The sequence below is a fragment of the Physeter macrocephalus genome, chromosome 11, assembly GCF_002837175.3.
Source record: "Physeter macrocephalus isolate SW-GA chromosome 11, ASM283717v5, whole genome shotgun sequence".
In the NCBI taxonomy this organism is placed as follows: domain Eukaryota; kingdom Metazoa; phylum Chordata; class Mammalia; order Artiodactyla; family Physeteridae; genus Physeter; species Physeter macrocephalus.
In genome coordinates this window covers 99,975,523-99,986,466 of record NC_041224.1, presented here as the reverse complement: position 1 = coordinate 99,986,466, position 10,944 = coordinate 99,975,523, and positions in this window count along the sequence as shown.

The window sequence follows — 10,944 nt, the reverse complement described above, 5'->3', positions numbered from 1 at the left end:
AAACAATAAATGCTGGAGAGGGTGTGGAGAAAAGGGAACCCTCTTGCACTGCTGGTGGGAATGTAAATTGATACGGCCACTCTGGAGAACAGTATGGAGGTTCCTTAAAAAACTACAGATAGAACTACCGTACGACCCAGCAATCCCACTACTGGGCATATACCCTGAGCAAACCATAATTCAAAAAGAGTCATGTACCAAAATGTTCACTGCAGCTCTATTTACAATAGCCAGGAGATGGAAGCAACCTAAGCGTCCATCATCGGATGAATGGATAAAGAGGATGTGGCGCATACGTACAATGGAATATTACTCAGCCATAAAAAGAAACGAAACTGAGTTATTTGTCGTGAGGTGGATGGACCTAGAGCCTGTCATACAGAGCGAAGTCAGAAAGAGAAAAACAAATACTGTATGCTAACACATATATATATGGAATCTAAAAAAAATGGTTCTGAAGAACCTAGGGGCAGGACAGGAATAAAGACGCAGACATAGAGAATGGACTTGAGGACATGGGGAGGGGGAAGGGTAAGCTGGGACAAAGTGAGAGAGTAACGTTGACATATATACACTACCAAATGTAATATAGATAGCTAGTGGGACGCAGCTGCATGGCACAGGGAGATCAGCTGGGTGCTTTGCAACCACCTAGAGGGGTGGTATAAGGAGGGTAGGAGGGGGCTTCCCTGGTGGCGCAGTGGATAAGAATCTGCCTGCCAATGCAGGGGACATGGGTTCAATCCCTGGTCCGGGAAGATCCCACATGCCACAGAGCAACTAAGCCCACGTGCCACAACTACTTCTCCTGAGCTCTAGAGCCCACGAGCCACAACTACAGAAGTCCACGCACCTGGAGCCCATGCTCTGCAACAAGAGAAGCCACTGCAATGAGAAGCCCACGCTCTGCAATGAAGAGTAGCCCCTGCTCGCCACAACTAGAGAAAGCCCGTGTGCAGCAATGAAGACCCAACATAGCCAAAAAAAAATAAAATTAAAAAGGAGGATGGGAGGGAGACACAAGAGGGAAGGGATATAGGGATATATGTATACATATAGCCGATTCACTTTGTTATATAGCAGAAACTAACACAACATTGTAAAGCAATATTACTCCAATAAAGATTTTTTTTTTTTAAAAAGAAAGAAAGAAGAACACTAGGAGCATCTCTTGTTCTAGTATTTGTCTTTGACCCCCATCTCTACACAGAGCTCCTAAAACTCTTGTAAATTCCTAAGTGATAAGAGAGCTGGGAGCATCTTTTGTTCTAATAAGGTGACTCTGGGTGGGCTTCTGGATGGGGGACAAGCCATGATCAGAAGCTTGGAATTTTCGGCCCCATCCCTTATCTTCCAGAGAGGGGAGAGGGAAGTAGAAACTGAGTTAATAATTGATCATGCCTATGTGAGGAAGCCTCCATAAAATGCCAATAGTAGGGGGTTCAGAGAGCTTCTGGGTTGGTGAACACATGGAATCTCTACCCCTTTCCCCATACCTTGCCATACACATTGCTTCTATCTAGAGGTTCATCTTTATCCTTTATCATATCCTTTTATAATAAACTGGTAAACATGAGTAAATACTTCCCTAATTTGGTGAGCCGCTCTAGCACATTAAACCTGAGGAGGAGCCTTTGGAACCTCCCATCTATAGCCTATTGGTCAGAAGCCTAGGTGATAACCTGGGCTTGTAACTGGCATATGAAGTTGGGGGGCAGTCTTATGGGACTGAGGCCTTAACCAATGAAATTTGATGCTACCTCCAGGTAGATGGTGGCAGAATTGAGTTAAATTGTAGGACATGCACCTGGTGTCGCTTGGTGTGGGGAAAAACCTCTACATGTTTGGTAATCAAAAGTGAAGTGTTCTGTGTAAAAGTAACAGAGACACATAGTAGGGAAGAACTGATTTTTCCCTACACGAAAGGAAGAACACTGATTTTTTCCCCCCTAAATACTCACCTACTCTCAATCCTCTATTTTAAGTGAAGCAAAACCAGTTGTTCCTGGAGCACTTTATTTGTAACTCTTATAGCACTTACCATGGTGATTTACCAACTTACATCTTCACCAGACATGAGTTCTTTGAAATCAAGTACTGCTTTAATTTCATCTCTAGTTCTTTGCCTGGCATATAAAATAATCAATCAATTAATTAATACTTCTGGTATAGATAGCTTTTGTGTGTTTATTAAAGATGGATCTTTTGAGAGGTGGACGTAACACCACTCTCCAATGAATTCTGATGATAGTTTTTCTTAGGCTTCTCTCTATCCTTTACTGAGTACTTTTGGTTTTATAAAAGAAGATCAATATCAGAAGTGAAGGTGATGAAAAAGAATAAAAAAACCAAGAAATAATTATTGTTAGAATTAAATGAGTTACATTTCAAGTGATTTCCAAGGAAATTTGACATTGTAGATATATGAAAAGTATAAAATAAACTGGAATCATACATAAATAGAATTTTGAATTTGAGTGAAAGCTTGGCATAATCTCTAATATCATTTATACATTTGAATGGATAGGAGCTCCAGAGACAGCTGTCTGACCTATCAGAGAGCTCACTTTATAAGTTATTATACAAAAGTAATTTGATACACATGAATACTGAGGTTTTATAAAAACTTGGAAATGATGAATAACTAAATATAGACATTAAACAAATACATAATTAACAATAATGTCATGGGACTGTCAAGAGTAACTCATTTCTAAGATGTAGACTAGACCAAATAGTGTAGGACTGTAGAAAACAATTTCATTTTACCAAATCAATTCTAAAAGCTCTATGGAAACTAGCAGGGGATGTACTTCAAATAAGCCAGGACAATAAGTTGGTAAAGAGAAACTGTTCAAAGTACTTGGCACAGCTTGGCAGGGGACCCAGAAGGAAGACTGGGATGGTCCAACCACGGAAGCCAACTTGAAATAAACAAAGATTGGCTAAGGCCCAGAAGATAATAAGGGTGTGAAGTGTTTTAGTGCTTCCTGATAAAGAGCTTTAGAGCTGAGGGTGGCATTCTCTAGTATGAAGGAAAGTCTGTGTCTTCTTAGGATTTTAAATCTTATGGAGAATGAAAGCATCTCTTTCTGGTGATGTAAGGACTGGCCAGATGTCACTGGAACTGATGTTTTCAGTATCTAATAATTTTTAAACACAGCACATGGTGTATACTTTAGATTTTATCATACAAAGATACTAAAGATATTATCATAGGATTCCAAAAGGGATATATTTGGGGATGCTAATAAGATTATTGTCATTAGAGGGAAACAACAGCAGTTATTTTTACTACTTGCCACGACATTTGTTCATATGACATCTTGTATTTTATAAATGCTTCCTTTTGGTTTTCCATGTCTTCCTAGCTAGACTGTAAGTTTCTGAAAAGCAGGTTCGCTCCCAGAACCTAAAGTACTCCTGAATATTCTGTAACCAACATGTATTGCTATTTGTATCCATTCTCTTCTCTCTAGCCCCTGACCAGTGCCCTAATTTTTTTCTTATGTAGACCATTGCAACAGCCTTTTAACTGCTCTCCAAAATCTCACAATATATCTTGGAAGACGTGGAAAACCAAAAGGAAACACTTAGATAACACAAGATGTTATACAAAGCAGATAACAAAAATAACTGCTATCTTTTCCCTCGAAGACTGGCATTTCCTCTATAGCTCTCCTTCCTTCTATCACTATCGCCTAAACTTCTATATTCTTTGAATTATAACTATTAAACTATATATTATATATGTGTGTACACATACACACACACACACACACGCATTGCCAACATAGATGGAGGGCTGGAAGGGCCAATGTTATATGTAAACACAGGGTCTTAAGTTTGTTTTTAGATTATAGTAGAGCAAATAGAAGTTAGGACAATGCAAAGTTTTAAGACTCCCTGAGTGGGTTGTGTAGAACCAGCAGGGTTCACACATGCCTAAAAAAGTGTAATAAATTCCAATTAAAGTGTGATGTTGCAGAGTGGGGAAAGGAGGGAACCTTCAGCTTAGAAACAGAGAGTACCCCAACTTGCCTAAAAAAAGAATGTTTTTTAGGAAAGTAGGAAGATTTGAGAGAAAAGAGAGAAACAGGGATGGGGGGAAGGAAAGGGGCAGACCTCAAGGGCACAGTCAGTCCTCTGGCAGAGTCCCAGGGCCGCAAGGGGCTCAAAGCGCATAGTAGGCTTAATCTAGATAGAAGCAGAGATAAGGTGCTGGGCGGTCTAAACCCTAGACCAGAAAGAAGAGGCTAAAAGAATACAGGAACAAAAATCCTCTTTGGGGGGCCAGGTAAAAGGGCTGGAAATAATGGGAATATTTTACTTTTATAGAAGTAATATTTTACTTTTATACAAAATCCTGAAGAACAACAGACCTAGTCAAGGTTAGGAAAGTCCCATAATTAGAAAGAAATCTTCAGCAGGACTTCTTAAGCTTTAGTGTGCAGGTGAATTACCTGGGGATCTTGTTAAAATGCAAATTAGAATTCAGTAGGGGTGGGGTGGAGCCCAAGAGTCTGCATTTCTAACAAGTTCCCAGGTGGAGCTATGCTGCTTTGAGTAGCAAGGATTTATGGTATTAAACATGAGCATTTAAAGCATTTTTATAAAAGAAATAGATCAATGAATCAGTATAGAGATCTTCCCAATATAGAGAGATCCCAATATAGAGATCTTCTGTGGGTTTCTCAAAGACTTTAATTATGAAATTATCCTCCCTTTTACCTTTAGCTGAGGGCACTGAAGACATTTTTTTAAAAATTGGAGTATAATTGCCTTACAATGTGTTCGTTTCTGCTGTAAATGAAGACATATTAAGATGAAAAGAGGGAATACAGTGCCTCTGTTCAAACCAATAATAACATATTTGAGAACATAATTATTGCTAGATGTCTATATTAATAACAAGATAACTACCTGTGTTGGTTACAGGTAGTACATCTGCATGTTAAAGGGCCCCCAAAGAACTTTCTGTGATGACAGAAATGTTCTCTATCTGAACTGTCCAATATAGTAGCCACTAACCATCTGTGGCTATTGAGTACTTGAAATGTAGCCTGTATAACCGAGGAGTAAATTTTTAATCTTATTGGATTTAATTAATTTAAATGGAAACAGCCACGTATGGCTAGTAGCTTCCATGATCATCAAAGCTTCTGGGATCACCAAAAGACAATCAGATGTTTTTGCCTTCTGATGGAAGTAGTCTTCCTATCAAGGCTCTAGAATTAGCTACCAATCTGCAAAGGAGACCCCAGAAGTGTTCAGATCACATTCTGAGAACTGATAGTATATGAGAATTTACTACCTGACGCCCACAGAAGGCAGTTGATAAAACAGCCAGGGAATTCAATACTTTCTTTATCTAAAGGAGAGTACTCCTGCCAAGTCATCATCTACAGTAATACTGACTTGAAATAGAAAGAATATCCCACGAAGGATTCTGCCTTTGAAAAGTTCCATATAATACACACATTTTTTTTTTTTTTTTAAGTTTTTGGCCATGCCAGATGGCATGTGGGATCTCAGTTCCCCGACCATGGATGGAACCTCCATCCCCTGCACTGGAAGCACAGAGTCTTAACCACTGAACATCCAGAGAAGTCCCATGAAGGAGAAAATTTGAGTTTCACCTCTAGCTACATCCTCACTAACGTGTGACCTCTGGCAAGTCACCTAACCTCTCTGATCTTCAGTTCTAATTCTCTCTGTAAATTGGAGTTGATAATACCTAGCGGGCAAGGGTGTTAGGAAGGTAAGTTCCTGAAGGACACTGTAAGTTTTAAAGTCCTATGCAATGGCTAATTATTTATTACTCACTAAAAGGGAAGTGAAATGCCGTATTTAAAACAGAATCCAAGGAACTGGTCAGACTCTTTTGTTGTACTGAACTTGTGTTGCGTGCACATGACCTTGGAAATATTATGTAACGCATATTCAATCCTTCATTTTTGTTGTAACGGGGTATAACCTACAAGGAACGGGCATTCCAAAGCCATTTGGGAGAATGATGGTAAGGGAGGAGTGCTTTATTTAGTAGTGTGGAGCCTGGTAAGCATCCTCCCTGCTAAGATTATACTGAAAAGAAAGGAAATCGCAGACGGCTCATTTCCCTTGTACTGGTTGTAATCTTGTGGAAACTTCCTGTAAAAGGCAGTTATAGCATTAAACGTAAACTGATTTAACACTCGCCGGATACTACCAGGGCAACAATTGCAGTCCTTCGGGAGAAAAATAAAATAGCATACTTATCCTTTATACTTTGTATTAGTTTGGAAGAACATAGAAACCCTAGTGATGGAGAAACAGACTCATGCCAGAGGCAAGGAAACTATTTAGAAACATGGTTACCATGTAGTAATTCCACTGAGAGGCAGAGCTCATTAGCCAAGAGACTGGTTACACTAAAAAAAAACACAAAAAACAAAAAAAACCCCAAAACATTCATTAAACAAAGTACAGCATGAAAAAGGAGTCCCCTTTGATCTAGGTACACATTAACTACAGTTTTAAAATACAAAATACAAAATTTTAATAACATCTGCTAAGGGGTAATGTTGAGTAAGTTTAGAAATGGAAATGTGTACATATATTTTATGTACTGCTAGAACCTCAAATGTTGGCATGGCTGTCTCCTTTTGGCTTTCCAAGAATACAAATATCTGCTGAGAGCTTATTAGTGCAAGGGACAGAGTGTGTGAAATGCTGAACTGCAGCAGTGTTGAAGTCACAATAGGAAGCCAGAAGGGACTCCTGATTTCCATCACAGTGTCAGTCAACACAGCATCATTTTCATACATACATAAGGCCTTTGCATAATATCTGAAAAGCCTCCATTACTTGAAACCACTGCTAAAGAGAACAGCAAAAAATATGAAATGCAGCCTCTGCCTTCAAGCCACTTAAAAGAAACATGAACTCAAAAAAGTTGATTAGGAAGAGAGAGAGAGAGAGATAGAGAGGATTATCAATACAAGTATAAAACAGTGAAGGCAAAAAAAGAAAGAATTTGTGAAGACAAATTCTGAGTACATAAGAAAGATAATCAGTATGGACCAAGTAGTCTGGAAAGAGGGAGAAAGCCCTGGAGTGCTACATGCTGTCTGTCAGTGCCTCCATGGAAACAGGCTACCTTTGCTATGCTTATGAACCCTAGTCTGACACACACATGGAACCCAGAACACACTTGTACCTTAATTTTCATGGCATCCTATACTGGCAACTAGTTGGCAATTGTGCTGTTGGTTCATGCATGCTTTTGATAATTAACCATCTATAACAGGTTAAGTGGCTGTGGCTAATTCCTAAAGCTGAGGACAATAGTACTGAGAGCCACCTGTGAGCACCAGCAATTGTGACCAGCCTCTTTCCTAAGACCCACCTGAGAAAACACAACTGAGCAAATACAAGTGGCCCGTGCCCTGCTGACCCCTGACATGGCCATAGAATCCTTCTTGATGAGTGCTCCCTGGTAGCTATACCAGCTGAATGAAGTTGGAACTTGGGTGAAATTGTGATCTATGTCTTCTCACGTGGCTTATCAAGTCTTATTGGATCTACCTTCCCTAGCTAAACCAGCCCTTTGGCCTTGACCAGTACCTACTGTAGTCTTAGTGATATAATTTGGACCGCACTTTTTTGTGTTCTGCTGGAATGAGCTCTCAGGGATGTGTTCAGAGATGGGATGACACAAATAGTTGCAAGGAAAGAGGGAGAAGCCTGTGAAGGGCTAAGAAGGATCTAGTACCTAGCATGCTTCTGAAAAAGCAGATTTCTTGGTCCCATTGCTGATCTGCTGATCACAATATCTGGAGTGGCGCCTAGGAATCTGCATTAAAGCAGTACTTGCAGTGTACTTAAAAAAACTTTTTATTATGGAAACTTTTAAATATATAAAATAGTACAGAATAACCAATCTTGTTTCATCTAAATCCCTACCTACTTCTCTCCACTCCTGACCCCACTGGATTATTTTGAAGCAAATCTTAGATATTATGTCATTCATTTGTAAATATTTCAGTATGTATTTCTGAAAGATAAGGACTTTCACAACACCAATTCTTTATAATCATCAATTTCCACTTAGTGTTTGTTTCTCCAATTATCTCAAATTTTATTTTTTTTTAAGGAGTAAGATAGATTTTTTTTTCCTTTTTTTATTTTCTTTTTTTTTAAATTGGGGTATAGTTGTTTTACAATGTTGTGTTAGTTTCTACTGTACAGCAAAGTGAAGTAGAGTTTCCTGTGCTATACAGAAGGTTCTTATTAGTTATCTATTTTATACATATTAGTGTATATATGTCGATCCCAATCTCCCAATTCATCCCACCTCCTCCCACCCTGCTTTCCCCCCTTGGTGTCCATGTTTTTTCTCTACATCTGTGTCTCTATTTCTGCCTTGCAAACTGGTTCATCTGTACCAATTTTCTAAATTCCACATATATGTGTTAATATATATTTGTTTTTCTCTTTCTTTTTACTTATTTTTCCTCTTTTCTTTTTACTTCACTTTATATAAGTCTCTAGGTCCATCCATGTCTCTACAAATGACCCGATTTTATTCCTTTTTATGGCTGAGAAATATTCCATTGTATATATGTACCACATCTCCTTTATCCAGTTGTCTGTCAATGGGCATTTAGGTTGCTTCCATGACCTGGCTATTGTAAATACTGCTGCAATGAACATTGGGGTGCATGTGTCTTTTTGAATTATGGTTTTCTCTGGGTATATGCCCAGTAGTGGGATTGCTGGCTCATATGGTAATTCTAATTTTAGTTTTTTAAGGAACCTCCATACTGTTCTTCATAGTGGCTGTACCAATTTACATTCCCACCAACAATGCAAGAGGGTTCCCTTCTCTCCACACCCTCTCCAGCATTTATTTGTAGATTTTCTGATGATGCCCATTCTAACCGGTGTGACGTGATACCTCATTGTAGTTTTGCTTTGCATTTCTCTAATAACTAGTGATGTTGAGCACCTTTTCATGTGCCTCTTGGCCATATGTATGTCTTCTTTTGAGAAATGTCTATTTAGGTCTTCTGCCTATTTTTTGATGGGGTTGTTTCTTTTTTTGATATTGAGCTGCATGAACTGTTTATATATTTTGGAGATTAATCCTTTGTCCATTGATTTGTGTGCAAATATTTTCTCCCATTCTGAGGATTGCCTTTTCTTCTTGTTTATAGTTTCCTTTGCTGTGCAAAAGCTTTTAAGTTTCATTAGGCCCCATTTATTTATTTTTGTTTTTATTTCCCTTACCCTAGGAGCTTTATCTCTGGGCTTTCTATCCTGTTCCATTGATCTATATGTCTGTTTTTGTGCCAGTACCATATTGTCTTGATTAGTATAGCTTTGTAGTATAGTCTGAAGTCAGGGAGTCTGATTCCTCCTCAAATTTTAAAATAGGGCTTCCCTGGGCGCAGTGGTTGAGAGTCTGCCTGCCGATGCAGGGGACGCGGGTTCGTGCCCCGGTCCGGGAAGATCCCACATGCCGCGGAGCGGCTGGGCCCGTGAGCCATGGCCGCTGAGCCTGCGCGTCCGGAGCCTGTGCCCTGCAACGGGAGAGGCCACAACAGTGAGAGGCCCGCGTACCGCAAAAAAAAAAAAAAAAAAAAAAAAAAAAAAAAAATTTAAAAATACTTGTTTAAATCAGGATCCAAATAAGACATAACACACATTGCATTGTTGTTATGTCTCTTGTACCTCTTAAGGTCCAGACACTGGGATAGACCAGGGAAGCTGCTGATGGAAAGTCAGACTAGAAGACCCCTGGGCTCTGAGCTTCATTGTAGGACCATTTCTGATGGTTTCACGGTAGAAGACTAAGAGCTCTGGCCATTCAAAGACAATTTTTCTTTTAAAGTTGGTAAGATCTTCAACAACTGGGTGAGAGGAGAGAGCTACAAATTCACCCTTTAAAGAAGGGCACAAAATTGTCCTGAGAATGGCCTGGGGAACACCAAAGGCAGTGAATGGATGGTGACTGTGTCTTCGTCATGGGACTGGGAGCAATTTGGAAAGCATCAATTCAAGCTGTTGATCATACCTTGTCCCTTTAGGTAAGCAGTGTGTGTACAAGTAGCCAGCATAGTGCCTTGTACACGACAGCCAAGATGGTTTTCATATCTTCTCTCAAAGTTTGTAACTGATACTTTTCCTGATGCACTTGAACCTCAAACAGATATGAATTTTCTTCAAAAGAAAAGGCCTTTGCAAGTGACCCAACTTTCCTTGTACTTACTTACCCATAATAACTCTGAGAGCTATGATTTATTGATGGCTTACTAGGGACCAGGCCATGTGTCTAGCAAAAGTGGTACATGGAAGAAAACTGACGGTTATTTGTTGAATGGATGAACAAGGCTACTGAATGCTTTACATTGAACCTTCAGAGCAACTGCCACCACCTTGTCATGGAGTTTATTATTATCTCCGTTTTACCAAATCATGGTAAGAGCAAGACATTGAGCTCCTAGTCTGTTCTAAGTGCTTTCTGTATATTATCACCTCATTAATCAGTACAGCAGTTCTAGGAGTTAGGTACTATTATCCCCATTTACACAGGCACAGAGTTTAAGTAACTTGCCTGGAACACAAATTGTCTAGAACACAAATTACAACTGATGGAACTTGATTCAAATCTGAGCAGGCAAAGTGGTGAGTACTGGAAGGAGAGCAGGGTAGTACCAACACTCCCAGTTACAAGTTCTTTGCAGGAACAAGACCAAAAACGCAGGTTCAGAGGTAACAGAGGTAACCTCTGGCTATGGAGGATCCCCTTACCTCTTCCTTTCACCAACACTGCCCCTTCCTTGCTTTCAAAAAGGGTAATTCTGCTGCGAGGCAGGAAGCAAGAGTTACATAAAGAAACCTCGTGGGCTTCCCTGGTGGCGCAGTGGTTGAGAGTCCGCCTGCCGATGCAGGGGACACGGG